The sequence below is a fragment of the Acipenser ruthenus genome, chromosome 8 (genome assembly GCF_902713425.1).
Source record: "Acipenser ruthenus chromosome 8, fAciRut3.2 maternal haplotype, whole genome shotgun sequence".
Classification (NCBI taxonomy): domain Eukaryota; kingdom Metazoa; phylum Chordata; class Actinopteri; order Acipenseriformes; family Acipenseridae; genus Acipenser; species Acipenser ruthenus.
In genome coordinates, this window is record NC_081196.1 from 48,288,460 (window position 1) to 48,301,791 (window position 13,332).

General features: G+C 37.2%; 1 protein-coding gene across 2 annotated transcripts in view; it reads right to left on the minus strand.

The window, feature by feature from the left end:
* LOC117407463 (B-cell CLL/lymphoma 9 protein-like) overlaps positions 1 to 11,327 on the minus strand; it is an 88,011-nt gene extending 76,684 nt beyond the window's left edge. For both annotated transcript variants that reach the window (XM_059029121.1, XM_059029120.1), the window contains exon 1: positions 10,802 to 11,327. The gene's annotated coding sequence lies outside the window, so the exon portion shown is untranslated. The remainder of the gene's footprint in view (positions 1 to 10,801) is intronic.
* Positions 11,328 to 13,332: the final 2,005 nt, after the last annotated feature.

Sequence of the window (13,332 nt, forward strand, 5' to 3'; positions counted from 1 at the left end):
GTCAAAATCCTGATCTAAATCTGACCGCAAATCTTTGGTATGAGTTGAAGAAGGCTGTGCACAAGAGAAGTCCTCAGAATTTAAATGACCTGGAACAATTTGAATGGTCAAAATACCTAAAGAATCATGCCAAAAGCTCATTGACAAATGTCCTAGTCGTTTAAAAGAGGTTATTATTGGTAAAGGTGCCTAAGCTAGTTATTCATTTAATTTACCTTGTCAGGGTACGAATACTTTTTAATTAGCATTTTTGGAGTTCTGCAAAAAAAAATTGCTGAAATAAATAATTGTAGACATCTATTTCTTTAAACTTGTTTTCCTCATCCACAAAAGCAAAACTTTTGCTACAAAAGATTTTTCCTATAATTATTTGTTTTTGAGAGATTTCTAGAAATTATAAATTTCCATTGGGTTATGTACACTTTTGACTACAACTGTATAGGTGTCAGCTCCGTGGGTGCTGTGGGTGCTTGAGCACCCCAAAAATGTATTGATGCAGGTGTTACTAAGTAGGGGTGCGCGATAATACCAATAAACCTATATTAAGATATTCAGCAGGCAACACAATAACCGGTATTTCAACAACAATACCGGTATTTTTGGTTAAACGGATTCAGGGAACCGTCTACTGGAAAATGTCGGCTATTGTCTCGCGAGATAATCACTTCCCGCGAGAACTCGAAATGCGAGCAGGAGTGCTACTGGACACAAAAGAAAATATGGCAGAAGATTTTGAGCTGCATAAATTCTGCAAAGCAAAAACGTGTGGAATAATTTCATAATAAAAAAAATCTAAAAAGCATGGCTGTATAGCAACAGACATTGCGGTATGTTGTTTATGCAAGGCTGAAGTAAAATATAGTGGCGGTACCACCAACCTTGCATACAGTGGTGTAGTCTTACATCTTAAAGTACCGGAACGCCAATTAAAATATAGATTCTTCTAAAACAAATTATACAAATTCACGTTGTATTTGTACATTGAACTTGAGGTAACATTTAATAGGTAATGCATGCATCTCAAATGCTAAAGGCTACTCCCTCTTGATCAGTGCTGCCAGATTTGTGGTTTTCCAGCCAAATTTGGCTTGTTTTGAAAGCTTCTAGTAGACAAATTTTGTCTTGGGTGGTGTGGTGGTCAGTTCCAGCTTTTGGTGACATCTATCTCTCTCTTTCTCTCTCTCTTTCTCTTTCTCACACACACACACACACACTGTATATGGAGGCATTTCTCCATTCCAATCAAGTTTTATTTTGTAGTGGAGTTGCAAGTATAACTGCATGCTGAACATACAGAAAACTAAACAACTTTACTCCATGCACACTCAAATAACTGGGAAGAAAAGTGTGCAAAAAAAGCAAAAACCTTAAAGCTATATTGCTGTAATTTGGAAACAATATATATATATATATATATATATATATATATATATATATATATATATATATATATATACATACATATATAGAATTCCACTAAGAAGCCACATTTTTCTAATGGGTAAATCAGCATACCGTCATCGGCGCCGGTTCTGCTCTGTTGCATTTGAATCACAGACAACTGTGCATGATTTTATTCATATACAGTATGTGCCTATTCGGGGTTACATCGGGTAAAATCAGATGCCCCAAGTATGTATATATATATATATATATATATATATATAAATATATATATACACATCTCTTCTTTATCCTCCTTTCCTTCAGTGCCATGCAGCACATTGTTTACGGTTTATGAAAACTTGCATTACAAAAAGCAGCTAGAACACAACACAGAGTTTGTGCGTGCACTTTACTGTCGTATGGCTTTTGGTAAGGAGTGAGACCACATGGTAAAACTGTTTTTGGATTACATTTCATCAAATCACTTGATGATTGTGAAGTAAAAGTGAATACAGGTTGGATTTTAAAAACATTAATCTGGATGTGTCTGATATCAAAATAGTACCAGTCTTGATTAATTTATTGAATTTTATGTTCCTAATATTTAACCCTATATTAACAAATATTGCTTAAAATATTGATATATATAGATAGATAGATAGATAGATAGATAGATAGATAGATAGATAGATAGATAGTGTGGTGTGTCACCTGATGACAGCATTTGTCAATACAGAGATAGTTTCTTACTTTCTTAATATCCTATTCTTTGTGTTCGCAATGTTATTTGCTATGCTTGTTAACTATTCCAGCAACACTTTTTTTTTTTTTCTGAAATAGCTCCTCAAAGCTCACTTCAGAAAACCAGCTTATTCAAAAGCAATTTTGTTCAGTCAACAATGCCTCCCCATTTGAAAGTGGTTTTATGCAAGATGAAAAAAACTCTCTCAAATTTTGTAAACCCAAGAGAAATGAAACATTCCAAATATTCTGGTAAAAATGTAATGACACTGTTTTGAATATGTAAAAGTCTCATGCCAAGAAAATGGGGGGGGGGGGGGGGGGAGGGGGGGATTTGATGCTTTGACACATGAGGGCTTGAAATAAACAGATATCGCATAACAGTATGCCTTGCAGATTTCAGTCTGTGGTGATAAACAGCTTCCTCTGAGAATATCAGGTTAGGGTATTACTGTGTGTCAATTTAAAAAGCTGTGTGCCAGTTTTTAATACAGGGATCCCAACATCTCACCATTACATGCATACTACCATAGTTAGTATGCATGTAATGAGTCTGGGTGGTCTCCTTCTCAAACAATACTCCTCACTTTTGAAGCTCCTTCAGATTGTACACCCTTACTTTTACTTACAAGAAAAGGTTGCATCGCATAGCAGGATAGAAGAATGCCCTTCATATTTGCACAGCTTTTGTGTGGACGGTGGAATTGCGATTGAAATTTCACTTAAGTATCCTCTAGAATGCTTTTGATGCATGGGAATGTTTTTTTTGATTATGACTAATACAGTTTACTTAATTTATTTGCAATCTAGCTGAATTGTCATCAAATAGTTAACAACATATTAGTTGCATTAACATGTACAGATTATGCAGATTATTACAGCGAATAGCTTTCAGTCAGAACACTCTTGCGTTAATTATAATACAAAATCTTACAGATTTCCAAAAACATTGAACTCAAACAATGGGTGAATAAAAAATAGATAATTGGAGCACAGCCTCATCCCTTGGAGCATCCTGGTGCCGCCTTCTAAAAAACAAACAATAAAATAATAAATCTATGCGACGTGTTAATCCCGGTGAACAGAAAAGGCTGGGAGTGACGTGGTGGTGGTTGGGGAGGAGGTGGTCATTCAAAAGCACGGCAAGACTGAGTTTGCGAAATAGGTATATATACACCTTATAGGTTAACTGGAACTTGCTGGTAATAGGCTTGTAGATTAACCAATGAATGTACCAGGCACTTGTACTGTAGATTTCCTGCCTGAAAACCTTGCATGCTTTATATCAAATACAAATTTAATGACATTTGTATTTTTAATTGACCTCGTTGTGGCTACTGCAGTACAGAATACCGGAATACTTCAAAAAGTAGAGGGTTTAAAGCTAGCTGATAACACCAGTTAAATTAATATTAAATGAATAGTGTTTGTTTGTTTGTTTGTTCTTGAAAGTTTAATTTGATGATTTTGAGACCAGTAAGTCACTAAGCTGCAGAAGCAGGCTACACAAACAATGTTAACTGTGTGTCGAATGATTTATACCACACGCATGGATGGAATGCCTATGGTTTTTAAATCTCAGTGGTTCTACTTCTACTCAAGGACTAAGCATGTGGAATGCATAGAACAAACCACAGGGGATTTGGTTTTATCCAAGTGATGGTTGACCTTGATAACCTGTTCACACTCCATGAACGTTAGTTTCACAAAGACTGTCCACATTGAATATTTTTAGTAAACCTTAGCTCCCCGTTGTATAAGAGTCTCTCTGTATCATAGTAAATGTCTAAAAACAAGTTTCCTCCTAGCACCCTGAAAAAAAAAAACTTATTTACATATTTTGTACAAGATGCCTTCTTTAAGTAGAGACAGCATCCCCATAACTTAAATACAAAACAGATTTTATATAAATTTAGACTACTTATTTAGACACCACAAAATGTAATAACTTGGTCACTCACTTTGGTGTCGAAAGGATATACACGTACAATTCCAGCAGAAAAAAAAAAAAATCACTTTCATTTCAATTCCTTTTTATGGTTGCTAGTCAATGGAACAACTCAAACAGGGTTTGCAATTTTGACTGTAACATTGAAACTGACAACCGCAAGACATATGTCACATTCTGGAAAAGTATTCTTACCCTTAAAACATCTCACTAACAGTTTAAACACTGAAAGAGAATAGGCCTATATATAAGGCAGACGTGCTAGGCCTTGGAAATACTGATACAGCTGTTGGCCAGCCAGAAAGATATATTATGTGTTAATTGATAATAACAAGATAAATCACTCATTGAGCTCCATAAAAAGACAAGATTGCTGACAGGGAACGGAACTCTGGGAAGTCATTGGAATGTCATCTTGTTGCTCCCAAAAAGTCAGACAGTAATAGCAATAGCTTTCTATATATTTATGTCTCAGGCTTTATGTCTTACAGGATTCAATTCATATTTCTTAAATGCACCAAAAAATATTTATTAATAAAACCCACTAATGTAGGACAGAACTGAGAAGAATTGTGTTGTTTAATAATGAGAACCCCATTTCTTAAAAAAAATCATGAGCAGGGCAGCATGTCATTGAATTTATCAGTATAACGTTGTAACGTGGTACCGCATTTAAAATATATATATATATATGTATTATTACTATTCTGTCGCTCCTTATTACTTACTTTTATTACTATTCTGTCACAAGCAGTTCCTTAGTGTTATCTTTTATTTCACTCCAGAGCAACAGCACTCAGAGCTAAAGCACATGATGTACTTTTGAAAGCTGTATTCTATCGCTGTTTCTTTTATCTTGTGCTTTTTCAGATGTTCCTTTTTGTAGGTCAAGTTGTCCTCCACATGTGAAGGTAGGTGGGTAGCAAGCATTCTACATGTTCAGTGCAATCTACAGAACAGTACAAATCGAACAGCATACTGTGCCTTCAGATGTTTTCTTTGCAATAAAATGGACTTATGCTGCTGTGCAACCACTTCAGAGAACCCATTAAAGAATTGTATTGGTTTTTGGATATCTGTCTAATTATAATCATGCTCTGTGATATTGTATAATACTGTATAATGAAGACCGGACTATTAGAACTGGCAAAACTGAATTTTGACAAATGTCCACTAAAATAACCTCTATTACATGTCATTGGTGATATTGGTAATATGAACAGAGGGTTCAGGACATACAGCTTTTGGTAGCAAGTATGGCACACCTCAGCATAGTGAGTTTCCAGCAGTGTAACTGAGACCTAGATTAAATTCTTTGTATATAAACAACTACGAAGGACCTATTTGAATGCATTGACTTTGTATCAAGGAACAGTGCTGATGATGCTTGACCCAGCTCAGAAACTGAAATACCCTGCTTCTACAGGACATGTGTGCTCTGTGTGGGTTTGTAATGCTGTGCCTGAAATACCCTGCTTCTACAGGACATGTGTGCTCTGTGTGGGTTTGTAATGCTGTGCCTGAAATACCCTGCTTCTACAGGACATGTGTGCTCTGTGTGGGTTTGTAATGCTGTGCCTGAAATACCCTGCTTCTACAGGACATGTGTGTTCTGTGTAGGTTTGTAATGCCGTGTCTGAAATACCCTGCTTCTACAGGACATGTGTGCTCTGTGTGGGTTTGTAATGCTGTGCACGCTTGTGACAGGGTAGCGTCACGGTCCAAGTTGTTACTGGCAGGAAGAGTGACTCAGATACGGAAGCTGCAGGTTTAAGAGCTAGTGCGCACGTTTAATAACAAATAATCACAAACAAAAACAACAAACAAAACACCGGAACAAACCCACAGAGGCACAGTGGCCAAAATAAACAGTTGAACAATACAAGACAAACACTTTTAAATGCACCCTGTGGTTCCCCCTAAACACCAACTATACCAACAAACACTAACCTCACCTTCACCAGCATTAACTCTCCACCCAACACCATTAACACCCTATTTATACCCTGTGACTGGAGCCTAATTAATCATCACTTATTCAATTTACAGCTCTAGCCACATCCCCACGTGTTTCTATAGGGAGGAATTTAACCCCTTCCCTGCAAACCCAATATCCCCCTCCACACACCTGTGCACCGGCAGGGCTTTCACCCTGAGACAACGCTCGTGACTGCTTCAGTTTCAAATAGTCCTGGTTTAACAAACAAACCAATGAAAAATGACATGTTAGTTTAGAAAATGTAGAAATCTCAAAATGTTAATTTTTGAAAAGTGGACACATTTTACTGGAGCTGTAGCTCAGTTATCAACCAATCACTACTGACCCAAGGGTAAACCTGCAAAAAGAGTTATATGTATTTCAATTATGTATAGGCTTATATCACAATGTATTAAATATACATTTGATTGGCTGTTGCTTGCCTGTGTGTGATTCCCAACTTCCCACAAGACGCCTTTATGTGCATTGAAGGTCTTGAAATAAAACATGCTGTGCTATAAAAAATACATGACAATCCTGCTTTGTGTAGGCACCTATGTGTCATGCTGATGGAGCACTTCATTTAGTATTCCCATTAACTGAAATGTAGTGAAAGTTTATTTGCATTGTTTCTAAAGAACTAATATTATTCCAGGGAGGGCGTTGTGGCCTAGTGGTTAGTGCTGTGGACTGCATCCCAAATGAACACGGTTTCCCTGCTATTCATTTTCATCTTGGAGGGAAGTACAGTTTAAGGCATTGGTGTTACTGTTACTGAATTTTAATTTAATTCAATATTTAGCATGATATCTTAAACAAATTGAACACGTAGTCAGGGGTTGAGTACAGAAATTCCTGCTGTGGACTAACCTTGCTAAATAAGTCAGGCAACATACACATACAGTACACATGGCCTGCCAAATCCTAACAACATCTGGGTTAAGCAGGTCTGGAGCAACGGCAGGTTCGACCACAGTGCTGCCTAGGGGTCGTCTGCTTTTGGACATGCCCTGGCTTAAATAATACAAGAAAACATCCAACATTCCGGATGATAACTACATCCCCCATCATTGAAAAAGAATCCCTGCCAAAGCAGCACAGCCTACATCCAAAAAAACATTCTCATCAGAAGTCCCTTACTGCCAGTTTGGAACAGGCATTCGTGCTTACAGCTCAGCAATGTACTCCATGTATTCAGTAGGAGAGCAGTTGTGACCCTGTACTGGAAGGTAATAATAATAATAATAATAATAAAAAACGCTCAGTGTATACTTGTCTAGGGCCACATTTTACAATCAGGGGCAGCTTCGAGAGGCAGGGGTTGAGATAGGAGTAATTGTGGAATGCATCATTAATTGAGAAGAACTCAATTAATTCCAACTGTTGAATTCCAGAATATGGAAACTCCCAGAAGAGAAATTAAACATGAAAAGGAAATTGAATGTACTAAAAGAACAAAAAATCATTAATAGTGGATTTGAGAATGGCTTTAGGCACTAACAACTATACAGTCCAATATCACTTAATTCATAAGTACCAAAATGAAATTATTCAGTATCTTTCAAGTACTACATCAAAAAGTTGTGGCCAATTTCAGACCTACTAGCTAAACAACCTGATGCATGGTCTATGCTGGTTCTAGGATCAAATTCCATCACAAACCTAGGTTAGCCTGCTGTCACATATTGTATGTGCTGTTGTTATTTTAAAGACAAATCCAGAAGAGAAATCCATTACATTTTGGATATTTCTGCATGCTAGAAAACATTTTGGGGGCTGTTTCAAAGTAAGTTTATGGATTTGACATCATGCCTTCCAAAGTTCATTGAAGTCGGTTGCTGTTAGATGTGGTGTTGGGTATTGTTTTATTCTGCAGGTACACTGTTTAAGAGTGCGTCTAACATTTCAAAATCTGGAATTTTCCAAAAAGAAACTGGGGGGCTTCTGCACTTAGAAGATGCAATGTTCACAATCATATAAAATTTTACATTCAAATACGCCAGAGTCTATTTATTACAATGTTGTATAGTCTAGCCATCTGCACTGTCTATTTCACAACACTTTAGTGACAGTCCAGTTTGTTTACATTACACAGGTTTAACTTCGGGAGACACAATTTTCCTCCCCTGTTGAAACCTTGTCACTACCACTACGTCAAAAAAAAATAAAAAATACGCTCCCCTTTCTGCTTTTAGACATAGGAGGTTAAATATGACATCTCCAGGTCATGTTATATCTTTAGACGCAAAACAGAAATTAAATAGGACTGTGTTTGAGTTTATGTAAAAATACTGATAAAATACTGATAAAGCAGAATACATAACATAGGGCACTTTCAACTTAATAACCTTCAATAGGCTCAATGGGTGTATCCTGGTGAAAAACTCTCAACAAAGTACATTTAAAATGAAAGCAACCCTTATAGAAAAAAAGTTTGATTAGTTTTCCAAATAATTGATTACTTTGCAATAATTCCATATGTTTAACCATTTAACTGTGCTTTAGTACTCTCTGCTCCACTTTTCTATGTTTTTATTATAGTGTACCGCAATAAACTTTAAAAAGGGAAGGGAGACAGACAAAAAAAAAAAATACTGTTGTGCATAGCTTCTGCATGTGTGGGTACACACATTCTGTGTTGGCGTATTTCAGTAAACCTATTTCTGGCTGCCTGTAACCCACTTTTGGCACGTCCAGGTAAGCCAGGAAAAGGAAACTGTAAAGGCAGTGTCAGCAAAAGAACAGCTCCTTTGGCTAGAGAGCTGGGTCATGCATCAAGAGTGCCAGCCACTGAATGTGAAAGCAGAAGTCTGTCAGCAGGGTAGAGGGTGGCCTGGAGCAAAGTGTGCTGTCTAATGGCTGGTAGCAGGACAGCAGGGCGCAGGTTAGTTCAGCCAGCTGCTAGTCTGCCTGTGTAGGAATAGGTGGGGGGGAGTATATGACGTGCATGGAACAACAGTCCTAAGAACAACAAAGCCTTGTCAACACAGATAACAAACACTTTTCATGCTCTGTGCTACCAGACCTTTGTGACTACCACCAGGGGGATACAGTAGACAGTATGTGCCTGGTATGTGTGTTTGTGTATGTATCTGGAGGGTGACGTTAAACAGCAACTGTGTCCGTAGATTTGCTTGAACATTTTTTAATAATACTGCTGCAGTTATTTCCCCATTTGTTAATACAGTAATTTTCATTTTAAACAGGCAACTACTGTACTATATGGCAAATAAATAGTTATTGTTTGCTTAAAACCTTTGTTTTGAGAAACTTTGAACTACAGAATATCAGTACCCAGTCACCACATTTTTAAACTTTACTTCAGCCAGCAAGGATGTTCCATTTTGCGTGTTTAATAGTTATGTAAACCCCATGTTTGTTTATGTGTGTGTGTCTGTGTGCGTGCGTGCATGCGTGTGTGTGTGTTATTTTATCCAGTTAATTGCTACTTTATTTATCTGAACTATACCCTAGGATTACATTTAAATGATGGAGATGCTATCCTGCTGCCTTTAAAAAAGTACCCAATAACAGAAAATTAAACAACCGTGATGAAGATTATGTATGTTTTGGGGCATTTTTACGCAGTGTTAGCACTAAATAAATACACACACACACATACACACATACACACACACACACACACACACACACAGTGTATGTTTCAAGATGTATCTGCTAAATGTTATCAGTATAAAAAATGTGCTTAAACAAAATTAACGTGCTTTCTTAACAACAGCAGAGCTTATATACATTATGTATAACCCACACTGCTGCAAACACATTTGGTGGATCTGTAGTGGGAAGCAGTATTCAAGAGTTGAGACATGTAAACAAATGTACTATCAACAAGGTCTATTTTTTGCATAAAAACTAAACTACAGGTGAACGTGATAAGCATCAATTTAAAATGTCAAATTTAACCAGGCTTTTACTACACCGCACATTTTATTATTGCACAGAATATAGCAAAAGCATAATAATAATAATAATAATAATAATAATAATAATAATAATAATAATAATAATAATAATAATAACATTAAAAAACACAATAGTTTGCACAGAAATTTCAAATATTTAGGTTTTTCACATTCACTAATTTTGCCTAACAGAAACACACCTCCAAATGCAAGTTTTTTAAAGCCTAAAGCAGGCTAAAGGCACACCGGAGCTCTAGCATTCAAACTATTATCATTACTACCAACACAGAGCTGAATAATACATATAGATTACATGTAACATGTGTGCTTTAAAAAAAGAAAGAAAAGATCACTTTAAGTTCTTCAGTTATGAGCTAAGTGGGGCAGGCAGCCCTTGACATAAAACAGCAGAAAAAAAAGAGGTGTAATCACTGCAGCTTTCTTCAGTAGCCCTTTGTATGAAAACAGCCAAAAAACCTACTCCTTTACAATTTTTTTTTTTTTTTAAATCCAGAAATGAAAGTCCTGTATGGGCCAGTTATCTTTAGTCCCGAGAAGCTTTATAAGAACACACACCTTCTAATCAGCCCCCTCCTATTAAGAATAAAATGCATGGGGGTCCAAATCAAAGGAGGCCATCCCATTCTTAGGCTATTAGCCAGACTTTCCAACGACAGACCAAAAAAAAAAAAAAAAACTGGGCTAAAAAGTAGCCTGGGACTGAGTGATTTGTAAGGACCCCCCTGGAGCCCACAGCATTCAGTCAATCCAACTTCAGCATTATCCCACCGATATATAAAAGCAATGAAGAATAGCATACCTTACCTTTCTGTTGCTGCTGTTGCTGCTCCAAAAATTCTACAGGCTCATTTTGTTTTTCATATATATATATATATATTTTTTTTTTTGTGCTGAGGGGTTAAAAAAAGTGCACACATCCACACAAAGACCCTTTTCCCTGCAATCCCTAGCCCCCTTAGCATCAAGACACTAGGACAACATCAAAGCAACTTGGGGGGAACACTTGAGGGGCCTATTGTCTGGTCTGGTCTGATCTGTTTTTCTTGTGCCTCCCCCCTCCCAACACCGCTGCACTTGGTACGGCCCAGGCATTCATGCCAAGTAGCTTTCACACATGGAAGAGAAGCTTGTCTCAAGCAATTGCTGACAAGCCACAAACAAGACAGCCTCCCTTCTCCCTCCCTCGGTCTCCGTCAGAATGTGAGACTCCCTAACTCCTGTGACAGACAGGCAACTAGCTCGAGCCCACAGCTCCCCTGTCTAAAGCTTTAGGATTCACATACACAGCCTAGAGCTTGTTGTTGTATATTCACGAAAGCCAGAGCTCTGAAAAAAAAAGAGAGGCGAGAAGTGGGGGGTTGGGTGAAACTGTTCCTCCAGTTGAGGTCCTTCAGCAGGGTGTGTGGAGAGAGAGGGAGGGATCGAAGGAGGGGGTGGGGGTGGGGGTGGCAGTGCTAGTTGGTGAACAATAAAACCAGAGGCTCTTTAGACATATATGTTCCTCGGCGTGATTTTGCTTTAACCTTTTGATTGCTGAATCTTTTTTTTTTTTTTTTTTTTTTATCTTTGCTGCTATTGCTGCTATATATATATAGCATTAAATTCCTTTTTTGGGAAGGAGAGTGGAATTTAACTGCATAAGAAGATGCTATTTAAAATGCATTCTTTTTACAATATAAACAGAACTGGGTTTTCACACAGTAAAAAAAAATCCCCTAAATTAAGAACAAATAAGCACTGTACAATTTCACAAATCCAGCTCCTTCTTATTGCAACTGTTTTACCTTCTTGTTTAAATGTCTTGTTTGAGATAGCAACTATAGTTTTAAGTTAAACACATTTCCTGCTCATAAATGTATCGGCCTATCAATACAGAAATACAGGCAGCCTTTTTTGAGCATGCATGCTTGTTTACAAAGAAGCTCTGTTCTCCTTCTGCATGCCGGGGAGGAGTGGGGGTGGTGAACCTCCTTGTGCTTTGGGATTTTTACCACTCACACAGCAGACGGGACCTCGAGCGCACATCTCATGCAATGGACACTGCCTTCAACAGCACAGCACCACATTGAACACAAAAGTAATTGATTCAATAAATTAGTTAAAGTTTATCTGAGTAACATATATCACCTGTACCATGGTAACTGTATTAGACAGAACACAAAAACCTTGAGATAAAGGTGTATTTTAGAACCAGCTATAATGGTAGCTCTGGTGAGACCACTGAAGCTGGCTTCTCAAAGGGTCTTAAACAGCTTCAAATGCCTTTTGACTAGTCTGCATCACTGAACTGGAACAGAACCTGTGACCACACACTTGTAAACAATCAAGCTAGTCTGGAGGATTGTGTTTATTTATTGAGATATATTTGTGTTAATTCTGGATAACCTTTCTACTTATTAAATATGGCAAAAATCCTTCTGTTGTGAAATGTCCATTTTGAAATAAAAGCTGTCACTGGCATGCGTGCTAGGTGTCAGATTCCTTTTAATGGAACAGAAACTAACCTTTAGATTATATGACAAACTTATTGTCAGTTAAGATGTACTTACCTTTCCCTGTTAAAAGCATTGTTTTTGTTTGGGTTTAAAGTCTGTGCAATGCTAATATGATTCAAAAGTATTAACAAACCTTACGAAACACACACAACAGTGTATTAAACAGGTAGGGTCAAACACACTCCATCCCATGACCTAGATTTGCATCTGTTTGGCCCTTTGAAATTAATTATAGGGCTCCAACGTTGGAATGAACTGGAGGTGCAAATATGGTTTGGGTCTACCCTTCCTAAATATTCAAGGACCAGGCTGGGTGGGTGCCTCCTTTATTGGGAATAAGAGAGACTTACTGTAAGTGTGTGTTTGTGTGTGATTACAAAATCTTTCATTTTCAACAATGCTTGCTTTGAATTAGGATAACCGATCAAACTTCACAGTGGAGCCCGATTGCAATATGCAATTCGTTATCTTTATTCATTAATGTTCACTTTTATACTGGACATGTATAATGCTGTATTATACATTTCATTGAGAATCTGTAAAGTGCAGTTGTTATGCCCACATGCTGTATTAAATAACTTTTTGATTGCAGTTTGATTTTCTGGATTTTCTAACATTAGAGTTTATGAAAGAGCACGACACTTTATAGCATCACATTTAATTCCTTGCTTGTTCGATAATAACAATGGGATATTAAACTGGTAAGAAATGAAATGTAGGAAAAAGTAGATGATATAAAGTATACCTTTAATTGATGAATGTTAGAAAAAGACTTGAAATGACTCATGAGTTAAATCTAAAAGGTCTGTGTGATCTGAAATTGAGGGTGAACCCTAAAAA